Source organism: Saccopteryx leptura, chromosome X, assembly GCF_036850995.1.
Source record: "Saccopteryx leptura isolate mSacLep1 chromosome X, mSacLep1_pri_phased_curated, whole genome shotgun sequence".
NCBI lineage: Eukaryota > Metazoa > Chordata > Mammalia > Chiroptera > Emballonuridae > Saccopteryx > Saccopteryx leptura.
Window position 1 is genome coordinate 64536815 of NC_089516.1, and position 14752 is coordinate 64551566.

Below are 14752 nucleotides of genomic sequence, written 5' to 3' on the forward strand. Positions count from 1 at the left end.
ATGTGTATACCCAACTCCTCTTGGTTCTATTTCTCTGAAGAACCCAGAAAAAATACACCAACTGACAGTGTAAATCTGTTATTTTTTTAAAATTTGTTGTCTCCCTTTAGTCCAACATAAACTTCACGAGAGCAGGGATTTTTGTGTGTTTTGTTCACTGCTGTATTCTCAGCACAGTGCCTGGCATATAGTGGGTACTTAATAAATGTATGTGGAGTGACTGATGGCCTTTATAAATGTACCTTGCCTGGGTGTCTTGTTTTGTTTGTTTTTGATCTCTCAGAAAGGGGTCTGTAAGGCACTCCACATAGGAACTGGCCTTTGCAATCCCAATGACAGGCAAAGTGCCTGCTACATATCGAATGAATTGCCTTGCTACAGATCCATCCAGAAGAACATCTGAATTAATGAGAACACACGGCAGAGAAGTCCTCCGCGCATATTTCAGGAAGACCACCCCCTGCTTTCCCACACTCCTCCCGGAAAGCCCAGCCTGGGCACATCCGTCAGCCCGGCATGCCTGCCTCCCTCTCTTGCTCGATGCTTCCTCCCTTCCCCCGCGCCAGCGCGCCTCGCCCGCCTGGGTGCAGGCGATTATCCGGGGGTGGTAATTATTGCGAGTAAATTGGAAGTTGTTTTGTACCGGGCTGTGTCTCATGTAGGTCGGTTTGTATGCTTCCTGGGCACTTCTGACACTTCAGAAATGCCATAGCAACGGCCCCGGCTCCGCCGGGCTCCCTGACGGCGGGAGATAAGGCGGGGGAGCGGGCGGGCACGGCCCTGAGGCAGCGGGCAGGGCAAGGGCACCGCGCGGCAGGGAGCCGCTGCCTTCGCCGCCTCCACCTCGCCCAGCCTCGGATTCCCTGTTGGCAACATGGGAATAATAACCTGCACGCAGGCTGTTGTTGGGCAGAAGCGAGATAATGGCTTGAACAGTTTGTAAAACTGTAAACCCAAGGCTGGGTATTAGCACCATGACCATTCTTGTTGGCGGTATTGTCTCCTCTTCCCTTCTCCCCGCCTCTCTGCGGCTCCCCCTGCCCGCCTCGCCCCCGCGCCAGCCAGTGTCTGCCAGATTCCCCCGCCGCAGGAGCGCGGGGCCTGCTGGCGCTCTTTTATTCGGTGCAAAAAGCATGGCCCCTGGAACACCTTTTAGCGATGAGGCCCACAGAGACACCGCCAGCTCATCCCGCTGGGTCCCAGCCACTGATTAAATTGTATTCACTCTGCTTTTCGGTCATTCAGATCGGCTGGGAGGAGGCCAGCTGGAATTAGTGACAAATTTGAAGCAGAGAATATTGACAAAGAAAGGCCATTTTATTGACACGCGATAATTCAAAGGAGGCTCTCTCAGTGTTTCAACGAGGGCTTTAGCTAGTGAATAGATTAAAAAAAATTTTTTTTTGCTAATTATTCAGATTAACGCAGACCTCAAGTCCTTAAAATCAGTTTTGTTCCCTTCAAGGAGTTGAAAAGCAACCATTTCTCTCTACACCATCCCCCTTTCTAAATCTGAGATTCTGACCAGGATAAGACTTTGAAAACAAGAAAGCACTATTGAACTAGGCATTCATTCCAAACATTTTAAAATCACTTACTAGGAGCCAGAACTATTGTGGGTATTGGAGATACTGACACGGAGCTAATGCTCTAGGGGAGAACAGACGGTTTGGACGTAAACAAAGGAGATACTTTGAAGCAGTAGTAAGGACTCTAAAGGGTACAAACAGGATGAGGGAGGTGAGGTCAAGAAAGGTCTCATGCCCTGGCCGGTTGGCTCAGTGATAGAGCGTCGGCCTGGCGTGCAGAAGTCCCGGGTTCGATTCCCGGCCAGGGCACACAGGAGAAGCGCCCATCTGCTTCTCCACCCCTCCCCCTCTCCTTCCTCTCTGTCTCTCTCTTCCCCCAGCGGAGGCTTCATTGGAGCAAAGATGGCCCCGGGCGCTGGGGATGGCTCTGTGGCCTCTGCCTCAGGCGCTAGAATGGCTCTGCTCGCATCAGAGCAACGGCCTGGAGGGGCAGAGCATCGCCCCCTGGTGGGCAGAGCGTCGCCCCCTGGTGGGCGTGCCGGGTGGATCCCGGACGGGCGTTTCCAGCTTCAGAAAAATACAAAAAAAAAAAAAAAAAAAAAAGAAAGGTCACACAGGAGAGATTGCTGAGATCCGAACAATAAGGGGCCCGACTTCTAAGATTTTAGGGGCAAGTGTTCCTGGCACAGGGACTAGCAAATGTGAAAAACCTGAAGAAATGGACTTGTTTCAAGAAGAGAAAGGAAGGTAATGTGGTTGAGGTGAAATGAACATACAGTATGAGATTTACATGGGCCAAGGCACTAGGCCAGAACAGAAATGTGGGGAGGTAACTGCTTCCCTTTCTGCCTCCAAAACACCCTTGCCCTCCACTTGAATGCCCTTGGCCTGTTTCCGTGAAGATTTAGCAAGGAAAACTACAAGGTGCCACTTTTTTTTTTTTACAGAGACAGAGATGAGAAGCATCAATCATTAGTTTTTCATTGTGTGTTGCAACACCTTAGTTGTTCATTGATTGCTTTCTCATATGTGCCTTGACCGCGGGCCTTCAGCAGACCGAGGAACCTCTTGCTCGAGTTAGCAACCTTGGGTTAAAGCTGATGAGCTTTTGCTCAAACCAGATGAGTCCGCACTCAGGCTGGCGACCTCGGGTTCTAAACCTGAGTCCTCTGCATCCCAGTCTGACGCTCTATCCACTGCGCCACCGCCTGGTCAGGCAAGGTGCAACTTTTTAATAATCAGAAGGGTGAAGATGAAAAGGTTGAAAAACATTATTAGCGAAAGTGTGGGGAAAATAGGCACCCTCATATATTGTTGATTGTAATGTAAGTTCTACCATCCGTTATGGAAAACAATGGAGCATTTTCTATGAAAATGAGAAAGACACATACACTTTGACCCAACAATTCCACTTTAAGGAAATTATCCTACAGATATGCTCACACATATTCACAAAAATGCATGTACCAGGATACTTATTGCCACAATGTCTGTAATAACAAAAGGCTGGAAAAATATCCATAACAGGGGGACTGGTCAAATAAAGTACACTCTTAAAAATGGTATGTATGTGGCTCTTAAAACTGAAGCTCTTGATTTTTTAAAGATATTTTTTTTAATATTTTATTTATTGATTTTTTAGAGAGAGAGGAGTGAGAGAGAGAGACAGAGAGAGAGAGAGAGAGAGAAGGGGGAGGAGCAGGAAGCATCAACTCCCATATGTGCCTTGACCAGGCAAGCCCAAGGTTTCGAACCGGCGACCTCAGTGTTCCAGGTCGACGCTTTATCGCACTGCGCCACCACAGGTCAGGCAGCTCTTGATTTTTTAAAATTGAGATGAGCCTGACCTGTGGTGGCACAGTGGATAAACCGTCAACCTGGAAATGCTGAGATCGCAGGTTCGAAACCCTGGGCTTGCCTAGTCAAGGCACATATGGGAGTTGATGCTTCCAGCTCCTCCTCCCTTCTCTCTCTCTGTCTCTCTCCTCTCTCTCTCTCTCTCTCTCTCTCTCTCTCTCTCCCTCTCTCTCTCTCTCTCTCCCTCTCCTCTGTAAAATGAATAAATAAAAAATTTTAAAAAATTGAGATGAAATTCACAATTTTAACCATTTTAAAGTGTAAAATTCTGTCTTTATGTTTTAATATGAAACGTCCTCTGAGATTATACTGCTAAGTGCCTACCCTCACTCACCTTCTATTCCCATCTGTCTACCTCTGCTGCTGATACTGGGAGGAATTTTCCGATAACCACCTTTGAAAAGTCTTGGTGACATAAGACGCTGAGAGGACCTGGGTACATAGTGGTATCTCATCATGGTTTTAAATTTTATTTCCCAAATGACTAATTTTGTTAATCATCTTTTCATGTGCTTATTCATTCACATATTCTCTCATGAGGTGTCTGTTACAGCCTTTTGCCTATAATTTTGGGTTGCCATTTTATTATTGAATTGTAGGGGCTCTTTATATATTCTCGATACTGGTCCTTTTTCAGGTACATGTATTGCAAATATAATTATTGTTTAAAAAATTTCCAGTGTTTCTAACATGAATCTAACATTGAGATGAGGGAAAGATCAGTTCCAGAAGCTCCCTATTTTTGTGGGTCCTGAAATCTGCCCCCTGGGAACTGTGCCTGAGGGTTGGCTCTTCCATCCATGTGAATGTCCCTAGCTGTGGGGATTTTAGGAGTGAGGGGTGCCTTGTCAGTCTTCCTCCTGTGGGTCTGTCTAGCTTTGTACAGGTCCATCCATCTGAAATATTCTCTTATCGTCTGCTATGGAACAATAGGTAATTATTTTCTTGTCTCTACCCTAAAATTTTCCATGTCTGAAATTTTACCTTATTGTCTGACCCAGTCCTACCACTTGGAGATGGTGTGTCAATGGGACAAGAATATGTTTTCCCCTGGATGAAGGAAGCTATGTCCTAGGCATAGAAGGAGTGTGACTTTCTTTATCTCCTCCTAGCCATTATTCTAGGCTGCCTACCTGCTCACTGAAAGGAAAAATAATTTTCTAGTAGCCTCAGCAGCCATTCACCAAGAGGTTGGTAGTTGATGGTCTGGTCTTGGTCTCTCTGAATCTGCTATGTACTTGCTGCATGACCTTACATAAAGCAATTAACCTCTCTGAGTCTCAGTTCCTTTGACTGGTAAAGGAGAATGATAAAGTCTCACTTGTGGTGGACGAAGTGCCTGACATAAAGTAGGTGTTCACAAACCATTAGTTCCCTCGAAAGGGGAGCTATGAAGTCTTGACTCTGGGATAGCACAGCTGGGCTGAGAGAGGAGCTCTCTGCTGGGGACTTGCCTTGTCCTCAACATGTCATATATCTGCCCCCTTTCCTCCACACCTTCAGAAGCCCAGATTGGCCAAGGTCCCTCCAGCTGTGTCATCCTCATCCTGTCCTTCTTGGTCAATTAGAACAGAGCATCCCAAGAGGGCCCCTAGACTCCTTAAGCTCAGAGCAGATGGCTAGGAAGACAATTCCCTGGGACATACAGTTCTTGACTCAGATCTGGGCAGGTAGCCAAGGCCTTTAAAAGGTTGTAGAAAAATGTAACCCTCATTCCTCCCTTAAGAACTTGTAGTTTTTACTCTATGTCTCTTTTAGTGCCAAAGAGGAAGGGAAAAGAACCACAAAGTTTAATATTAGGTGCCACTTGAGAGTCCCTTTCTGGGTTGGCAGCAGGGAGGAGCCTTGACTCCATGTTGTGGGAAAGGTGACCATGCAGTATGAGAATGGTTTCCCTGCTGCTCCAGGAGGAGGGTGAGGAAGCTGAGGAGGAATTCAAGGGGAGCTCCAAGAAATGTCCTTGACCTGGGGAACAAATAGGTGCAGGGTATCCGGACAGTCTGTCAACACTAGGTGCTGACTGGAGCCCATTCATCTCACAACCAAGCAAATGTGGTTTCATCCCAGCACAAGATTTGGCAAAGGAACATAAAATTACACCTGTTCCTGGGTGTAATTCAAATTTCTCTGAGCTGTTTCCAGGTTTCTCTTGAGGCACATTCAAGAAGGAAACAAGGGAAATCCTGGCAAGAGGAGTAGATGGGGTGAGTATGCTTAGACCTCTCCCTTTCCCTGGTTCCTGGACCCAATTAGTGTTTTGAATGTATTTATCCAACCCAGAGCCTCATTCTAGCTCTCCAGTATGGTACCCATTTCTCCCCTTTAGGATTAGTAAACTGAAAAACTCATCCATCCATCCAACAAATGTCTACTTATCAGCTCCTATGTGTAGGCATTATGTTAAGCTCTGTGGATCTGTAACTGAAAAAGACAGATCTGTCCTTCACAGAGCTCACATGATCATAGAGAAGTCAGAGAGGTTATCAGGAAGCCACATTCCATGGACTCAGTGCAAGGATAAGGGCAAGGTGTGTCACATTGTGTTATAGAAGGCAGTTGTTGTGAAGAATAATGGCAGGTCCCTGGAACAAGAGAGATCAGAGCTGAGAGCCAAGGAGTCAATAGGAGAGATAGTGAGACAAAAAGGAAAGAAAAAAGTCCAGGCAGAGAAAATAGCATGTGAGAGGGCCTAGAGGCAAGTTCTGAGTAAGAAAGTGGTTCAGTTTGAGAAGAGTGGTGAAGAGTGGTGTGTGTGTGTGTGGGGGGGCATAACGAAATGAAACATAAGGTGGAAGTAGTCACAGACAAGATCAGGAAGGCCTTGTGCTGTAATGAAACTACCTGTGCTTGGCTCTGAGATGGATGAGCTCCAGCCAGCACCTAGTGTTGGTGGACTCTCCCGATGCCCTGCATCCACTTTTTCCCCAGGTCAACGACATTTCTTGGAGCTCCCCTTGAATTCCTCCTCAACTTCCTCACCCTCTTCCTGGAGCAGCAGGGAAACCATTCTTATACTCTATGGTCACCTCTCCCACAACATGGAGTCAAGTCTCCTTCTTCTGCCATGGTGAGGAAGCAAGACTTGGTTTTGAAGAAAAGGAGGAGGCTTTGAAGGGTTCAGACAAGGCCATGACATGATCAGATTGGTGTTTTTGAAAGATCAGTCTGGTTTCTAGGTGCCGAAACAGTGGGAAGCAGGCACAAGTAAAAGCAGGAAGAAAGTCAGGAGGCTACTGCAGTGAGCCAACTGAGTCTCAGGGTCTTTGGTCATACTCTTCCCTTTCCTTTTTTGTATACTTAACTCTTCCTTACCTTTCAGTTCTCAGCTCATATGCTACTTCCTCAGAGAAAACTTTCCCAGGCCCAATAGAGTAGGTCAGGTACCTCATCACTCAGGTGAACGATGGTGATGCAGATCAGAAAGGTAGCAGTGGAGATAGAAGTGTTTGGGTTTGGACTGTATTTTGGAGGTTGAGCCAACCGGACTTACTGGTAGATTGGAAAGATACTTCCCAATATCTGATCTGAACAATTGGGGGGTTGGCAGTGCTGTTCATGGAGATGGGGAATATTGAGGGGACAGGTCTAGGAGACAGTAGGCAATGAATTCAGTGCCATGTTGAATGAGCTTCCAGGAAGCCATGTCCTGTTGCCCATTGACCATCTAGGTCTGAAACTCAGGAGAGAGGATGAGGTTAAAGACAGAATTGTGAGGTCTTGGGAGTGGATGAGGTGGTCCAAAAAGAGTGGAAAATGCTATGTTTTGTGCAGCAATCCTGTCCTGTCAAAAGATTCCCTACCCTTTGTTTCCTGCTTCAGCCTAAACCCTGGGAGGCAGGTTGAGAAGGCACTCATCAAAATCTGCAATTTAGTGCAAAGATCCTGTGGATAATCCTAACCCTTAGTCCCCCCTCCCCCCCAGTTCTTGTCATTTTCACAGCATCTTGGGTTGACTTGAGAGTTTCCAATAAGAATTTATTCAGCCCAGGGACCAGACCAGCTGTCACTTAGGAAATTTGGTTTCTAGCTCCCCCTGCTGGCAGAGCTGGAGATGACTCAAGGCTGGGTCCAGAGCTGGAGAGAGTGTCTTACTTCTTGCTTACCCTGGGATACAGAAGCGGATTTAACGGTGGGCACCAGACATGCGCCTGGGCCCCGACTTCTGAAGGGCCCGGAAAACCCCAATTTTACACTTTTCTAATGACAATAAGTTTGGTTTCATATGTGCAATTTTAACATTAATAGTACATAATATTTTTAATTTATTTAAAAATATGGTTAACATGTATTTTTATTTCCCCTGTCTCTCTCTTTTTTTAAGGGGCCCAATATTTTCTTCTGCGCCCGGGGCCTCAACCGACCTTAATCCACCTCTGGATAGACCCTTCTAACTCCCAACATAGAATTAAGACTTCAGTCCCAGTCCCCTTCTCCACATCCTCCCAAAACTCTAACCACTTTAGAACCCTAGCTAGAGATAGGGAGAGAAAAGCCAAATTAGGTACTGGGAAGCAAATTATATTCTTCCTGTTTCCAAATCACTTTCTTTTCTTTTCTGCCCCAAACCCACTCTTGATCTCCTTGCCCATGAAGACTTATTTTGGTTATGTATACCCATCTCCAAAAACATTCTCTCCCAATCTCAGTCTCCCAGAGTAGTATATTTTGCTGATACCAGTTGTCCTTCCTCTTTCTCATATACAGGGGAGTCATGGTCTGTGCTGGAAAGAGCACTGGGTTGGGAATCAAGGAACCTAGGAATCCTGTTTCTGCCTCTGATTAGCATCTTGAGCCATTCCTTTCCTTCTTTTTCCAGTGGCAGTTTTCTCACTTGTGACATTAGACTGGACTCCAAAATAACCATTCAGACTCTAGTGTTCTAGACTTTGCTACAAACACCTTAGCCTTTTCAGTTCTTCACATGCATCAAGCTCAAAGACCCTCCTGTCTCAGGGTCTTTGGTCATTCTCTTCCCTTTCCTTTTTTGTATACTTATCTCCTCCTTACCTTTCAGTTCTCAGCTCATATGCCGCTTCCTCAGAGAAAACTTTCCCAGGCCCAATAGACTAGGTCAGGTACCTAATCATATGCTCTCAGAACTCCTTGGAGTTTTCCTTGTTTGCCTTCATCATGGTTTGTAATTTTTCACATGCTTGTTTGATTACTGTTTCAAGTCAACTCCCCGCCCCCACCCCACCATAAACTCTTTTGATAGCAAGGCCCTGTCTGTTTTGCTCACCACTGTACCACAGTAACCAGATCTTTGCCTGACCATCCTGTAAAGCTCAACACATGTTTTTTTGTTTGTTTTTGTTTTTTGGTTTTTTTTTTCCTTACAGAGACAGAGAGAGAGTCAGAGAGAGGGACACTTTAGCTGTTCATTGATTGCTTTCTCATATGTGCCTTGACCACGGGCCTTCAGCAGACCAAGTAACCCCTTGCTTAAGCCAGCGACTTTGGGTCCAAGCTGGTGAGCTTTGCTCAAACCAGATGAGCCCGCGCTCAAGCTGGCGACCTTGGGGTCTCGAATCTGGGTCCTCCGCATCCTGGTCCGATGCTCTATCCACTGTGCCACCGCCTGGTCAGGCTCAACACATGTTATTAACTAAATGAATAAGTAAGTGGATGAATGAATCTCTCTCTTCATTTATCAGCTGTTCTTTAGATATAACTAACGTAGTATTTAAGAGCCAAAATTCAAAAGCCAGACTGCCTGGGTTAGACTTCAGCTATATCACTCACAAGCTGTGTAAACTGTGTAACATATTTAATCTTCCTGTTCCTCAGTTTCCTTTTCTACAAAGGAAGGATAATAATAATATACACCACCTAACAAGGTTGTCATGAGGATTAAAACACTTAACATCTGTAAAGTACATAGAACAAGGGCTGGCATTCAAGTGCTATATTACTTATAGCTATTGCTCTCATTTGGCCTCATCAATCTGTCAATTTACTCATCCTGAACTCTCCCACAGGACCTTATTATCTTATTTCCGGTCTGTGAGTGGGTGACTCAGTGTAATTTGCAGAATAGATAGCAAAGTTTTTTTTCTGAATTTATAATGAAAAATTTTAAACATGCAGTGAAGTAGAGAGAAGGGGATAATGAGCCTCTGTAACAAGCTTCAACAATTATACAAAATTTTGCCAATCTATGCTCAGCTGTTCCCCTCTCACATTTTTCCCTACTGGAGTATTTTAATGTAAATCTCAGCTGTCATATCATTTTATCCAAAAATACTCCATTATGTATCTCTAGCAGATAAGGACTTTTAAAAAATACAACAATTCCATTACCACACTTAAAAATTAACAATAATTAGGGAAGTCTTTTAAAACCCCATTCCCTTGAGTGAAGCTGGGGGAATGAGAGTCCCACTTCAGAGTAGATGTGGAATGAGGAACAGCCAAGAGAGTTAATATAAGTAAAAGTGCTTTGAAACAGGGCCTGATGACATAAATGGGATACAGTAGTAACTATTATTTTGATTCTCTTTCATTCCCTACTTTTATCTACTCTGAATCCTCCCCAACTTCTCTTTTACTTCAGGTCTGTTCATGTGTGTGACTATTTACAAAGGTTGACTAGGTGGTGAGTTCCCTGGGTCATTGGCACCCTGAGGTGTGAGTTGGGACTCCAGAAGGCATTGAAAAGGGCGACAACTGAAAGACTGAGGTCTGGAGGAAAGAAGAGATGAAGAACGTAGTGGATTTAAAGAAGGGGCTATGTGAAAATGGCACATAAGAAAAATCCAATAGCCTAAGGGCAAGCAAGCAGAAGGGTTCATCTTTTCTCCCAAGTGATCAGGGCCTTTGGGTATCATTGCCAGGTGGTAAGCAGGAATGTGGTAGCCCTGCTACTGAGGGAATTCTTTTTAGCTTCTTTTCCGCAGATCACAGAATGTCAGGTGCCTAAGACAGTAATTGGGGTTCTGCTTTGCTTCATCTTGAGTTCTCAACAATTCCAAGAACACAAATGATGCTAGTGGACACTGAGCTAAAGCACAACTAGTGATGACCTTCCCCAGACTCAAGATGAAGATTACTGACCTCCCATATCTCTTTTCCTTTCTGTGGAATTCTCCCCACCAGCCCTTCTCACCACATTCATCCTTTGGGTACCCAGGGCACCTGCACTGTCAACTCACCCCAATCCAAAATTGCCTCAAGGAAGTGATTCAAACAGTTTAGGAAGGTAAACAAACTCCTTTCACACTGGCCCACAAATACCTCATCAACCTCATTTGCCATAATTTCTCTCTTCTTTCCAGCAACTGGAAGTGGGATAGAGTGAAAGAGCACAGATCTGTGTTTATATAGAGCTGGTATTTAATTCAGGCTCTGCCATTTCCCATTTCCCAGCTTTGGAAAGTCAGGCAAATCCCTTTCCCTCCCCTCCCCTCCCCTTCTTTCCCTTCCTTCCTTCTTTCCCTTTATTAAAGATTTTATTTATTTTTAGAGAGAGAGAAGACATGAGAGTGAGAGACACAGAGAGAAAGGGGGTGGTAGAAGCAGGAAGTGTCAACTGATCATTGTCTGTTGTATGTGCCTTGACTTGGCAAGCTGGGTTTCAAACCAGCAACCTCAGTGTTCAGATGGAGGCTTTATCCACTGTGCTACCACAGGTCAGGCACCCTCTTTTTATGAGCCTCAGTTTTCATGTCGGAAAAGTGGGGCTAATAGTAGCATATTAAAAGCCCTCTTAAGAGAGGGTGTAGAGCAAGGGTCCCCAAACTACAGCCCTCGGGCCTCATGCGGCCCCCTGAGGCCATTTATCCGCCCCTGCTGCACTTCTGGAAGGGGCACCTCTTTCATTGTTGGTCAGTGAGAGGAGCATAGTTCCCATTGAAATATGGTCAGTTTGTTGATTTAAATTTACTTGTTCTTTATTTTAAATATTGTATTTGTTCCCATTTTGTTTTTTTACTTTAAAATAAGATATGTGCAGTGTGCATAGGGATTTGTTCATAGTTTTTTTTAATAGTCTGGCCCTCCAACGGTCTGAGGGACAGTGAACTAGCCCCTTGTGTAAAAAGTTTGGGGACCCCTGGTGTAGAACCTGACCAGATGGTGGCACAGTGGATAGAGCATTGGACTGGGATGTGGATGACCCAGGTTTGAGACCCCCGAGGTCGCCAGCTTGAGCGTGGGCTAATCTGGTTTGAGCAAGGCTCACCAGCTTGAGCCCAAGGTCGAGGGCTCCAGCAAGGGGTCACTCAGTCTGCTGTAGCCCCCCCCCCCCCCCCGGTCAGAGCACATGTGAGAAATCAATCAATGAACAACTAAGGAGCTGCAAAGAAGATTTGATGTTTCTCATCTCTCTCCCTTCCTCTCTGTCTGTCCCTCTCTCTGACTCTCTGTCTCTGCAACAACAACAAAACAACAAAAAAAGAGAGGGTGTAGAGCCATATGAACATATGACTTAAAGTTAAATAAACCAGGAAAATAGTCCATCTTCTCTACGATCCCTTTTAAATGACTAATAATCTATGAAGTGTACAAAAAACTTAAAGTCCTGTGGACATATAGTAGATATATGAATAGGCCAATAGGTGAATTTTCAAATACTGAATGTTAACTAATGCCTTGAATAATCATGTCCTTGTTCTTACCAGAATGAGCAAGGGCAATTTTTGTTGTCTCACAAGCTATTTGCATGGCCTAAGCAAGCCATTATACTCAAAACACCATGTTTCATGAAGCCCCAAGCTCTGCCTTTGAAAATATGAATGCATCTCAGCTGGAGCTTCTGAAGAAATGGTGACCATTAGTGACAGCACTACTTATTTCTTAAATAAGAGCTCTGGCTTGGTTTTTGTTTTGTTTTGTTTGTTTGTTTTTTGTTTTTTTACAGAGACAGAAAGAGTCGAGAGAGGGACACATAGGGACAGACAGGAACGAAGAGAGATGAGAAGCATTAATTATACTGGAAAACAAAATTTTTGTTGCATCCACAAAAACACTTGTTCTTACCTAATTCAGGTGTGCTGATCTCAAATATGACATTAGTTTTTCTCTGTAATCTACAGTTATTTTTCAATTCAAGATTTTACGTTTTCATCTTATTGTAAAATTTTCAACATTTAGTTTAACGTAATGAAGTAGAATGTCTTCTTGAGCATCATCTTTGTGAAAATATAATAATTTATATAATGTAGCAAATACACTAATACACTGAAAGATATGATTGCATCAGAATTTGTCCACAATTTTGAAATAGAACATATTAAACACTTATTTTAATCATAAAATTTGCGCAAAACTTATTTAAATTCTATTCAGGCAAAAATTTGCGTTTGTAGCTCCTGCGTTTGTGTACTTGTTGAGGACAATCTCGTTTGATGCTCCAGCAGTAGTCTGCTCATCACTAACAGCTCCAAGATTTTCGGGAAACTTATCAAGGTGACTGTTCAGGAAGTGAATCTTAACGCTCATGTTACATCCAATGTTGCGGGAAGCAAACAGCATCCTTTGAACCAGATATTCATAGTTTTCTGCTTTTTTGTTGCCAAGGAAGTTCTTTGTAACTGCCACAAAAGACTGCCACGCTGCTTTCTCCTCCTTATTCATCTTCCTGGCAAATTCTTCGTCACATATGAGGGTTCGAATTTGAGGTCCATCAAATACACCTGCTTTTATCTTCTCAAAAGACAAGGCAGGAAAAGCAGAAATAATATGTTGAAAGCATTTACTTTCTCTATTCAAAACCTGAACAAACTGCTTCATTAAGCCAAGTTTGATGTGAAGTGGGGGAAAAATGATCCTGTCTCAATTAACTACAGGTTCATTCACAATATTTTGCATCCCTACTTCCAGAGCTTCACGTTTCAGCCACTCCTGTGTCAGTGTTTCTTCCGAGCTCGGCTGTCCCACAAACACAGAAAGCAAGGATACTTCGTGAAACCTCTCTGTTGTCCTAGCAGGAAATTTACCATTTTAAGATCCACACAAATGATCCAGTTATGCTCCTCATACTTCAGAAAGTCGAGAACAGTTTTTATGTCACTCTTACTAAGTCATTCAATTAGGGTTGGCTAAACTGCTGAGGGGTTAATGACTGCTTGGAATCAGAAGAAGACCCTTCAGATTCTACAACCGTTTCCTCATGCATCTTATCAAAATACACTTGATTACCATGTTCACTTTTTTCGTCCTTAGAAGAAATAAAAGCATTGAAAAATGGAACCGGGAGTGTCTCAGAGTGTGGGATAGGTCATATTGCTGAAGGAATATTAGAATATGCGATCATATGCCGTTTTTTTTCTTGCCGATGCCCTTTGTATGGATTAGACAGAAATAACAGTCACTGCTGTGGTCCTTAGGTTCACGCTAAACTATGGGAATACCAAAAGGCATTCCTTTGCGTTTTCCCTTTGTCCAGTCATGAAGCATTTCCTCACAATTATGACACACAATATGAGGAGCCCAATTCTTGTCTTGATCGCCAAGGGGAACTTGAAAATAGGCAATATATGCATGTGTCACAAATGATGAAATATTGTGCTTTTGATGTTGAAGTGTGTAACAGCCACATATGTAACAGAAGGTGTCAGCACTATTCTTACATTTATGCCTACTCGAAGAAGCCATGATTCAATTTTAGAACAAAATAAGAGGGTGTTTTATTAGATAATTTTTTACATTTAAAAACAACTACAATTATGTAAAAGTGATGTTTGTAAAATATTAATTGCCTTGTGGTTATGTTCAATCCAAGAGTCATTGCCCTTTAACTCCAATTTAAAAAACAATGCATGCCATTAACAAAAAGAAATTAAAATTGTGTAAAAACTAGAGCATGCACCAAAAAAACGGATTTCAGATTTAGAATCAGTGATACAGAAATATATATTGATAGAAACAGTTCTAAAACCTCCAACAGAAAATGAAAACAAATGTTTCCCAGTGATCAGTTTTTTGTTGCGACACCTTAGTTGTTCATTGATTGCTTTCTCATATGTGCCTTGACCGCGGGACTTCAGCAGACAGAGTAACCCCTTGCTGAAGCCAGGGGCCTTGGGTCCAAGCTGGTGAGCATTGCTCAAACCAGGTGAGCCCACGCTCAAGCTGGCGACCTTGGGGTCTCGAACCTGGTTCCTCTGCATCCTAGTCCGACGCCCTATCCACTGCGCCACCACCTGGTCAGGCTCTGGCTTGGTTTTTGAAACGTTTTTCAATGTGAGTTTAAGTCACGGGGACTCTGCCTACCAGGGTTTTCGAATTCAAAGCACGCTCCTGTGAGGCAGTGGCGAGCAGGGAAGGAATGACATTTGGGGTGCAGGCTGTGGAGAAGGTCTCTAGTGGCTACGAAGATGACTGAGATGCTATTGCTCAGTCTACTCCACTCACCAGGATAGCACATG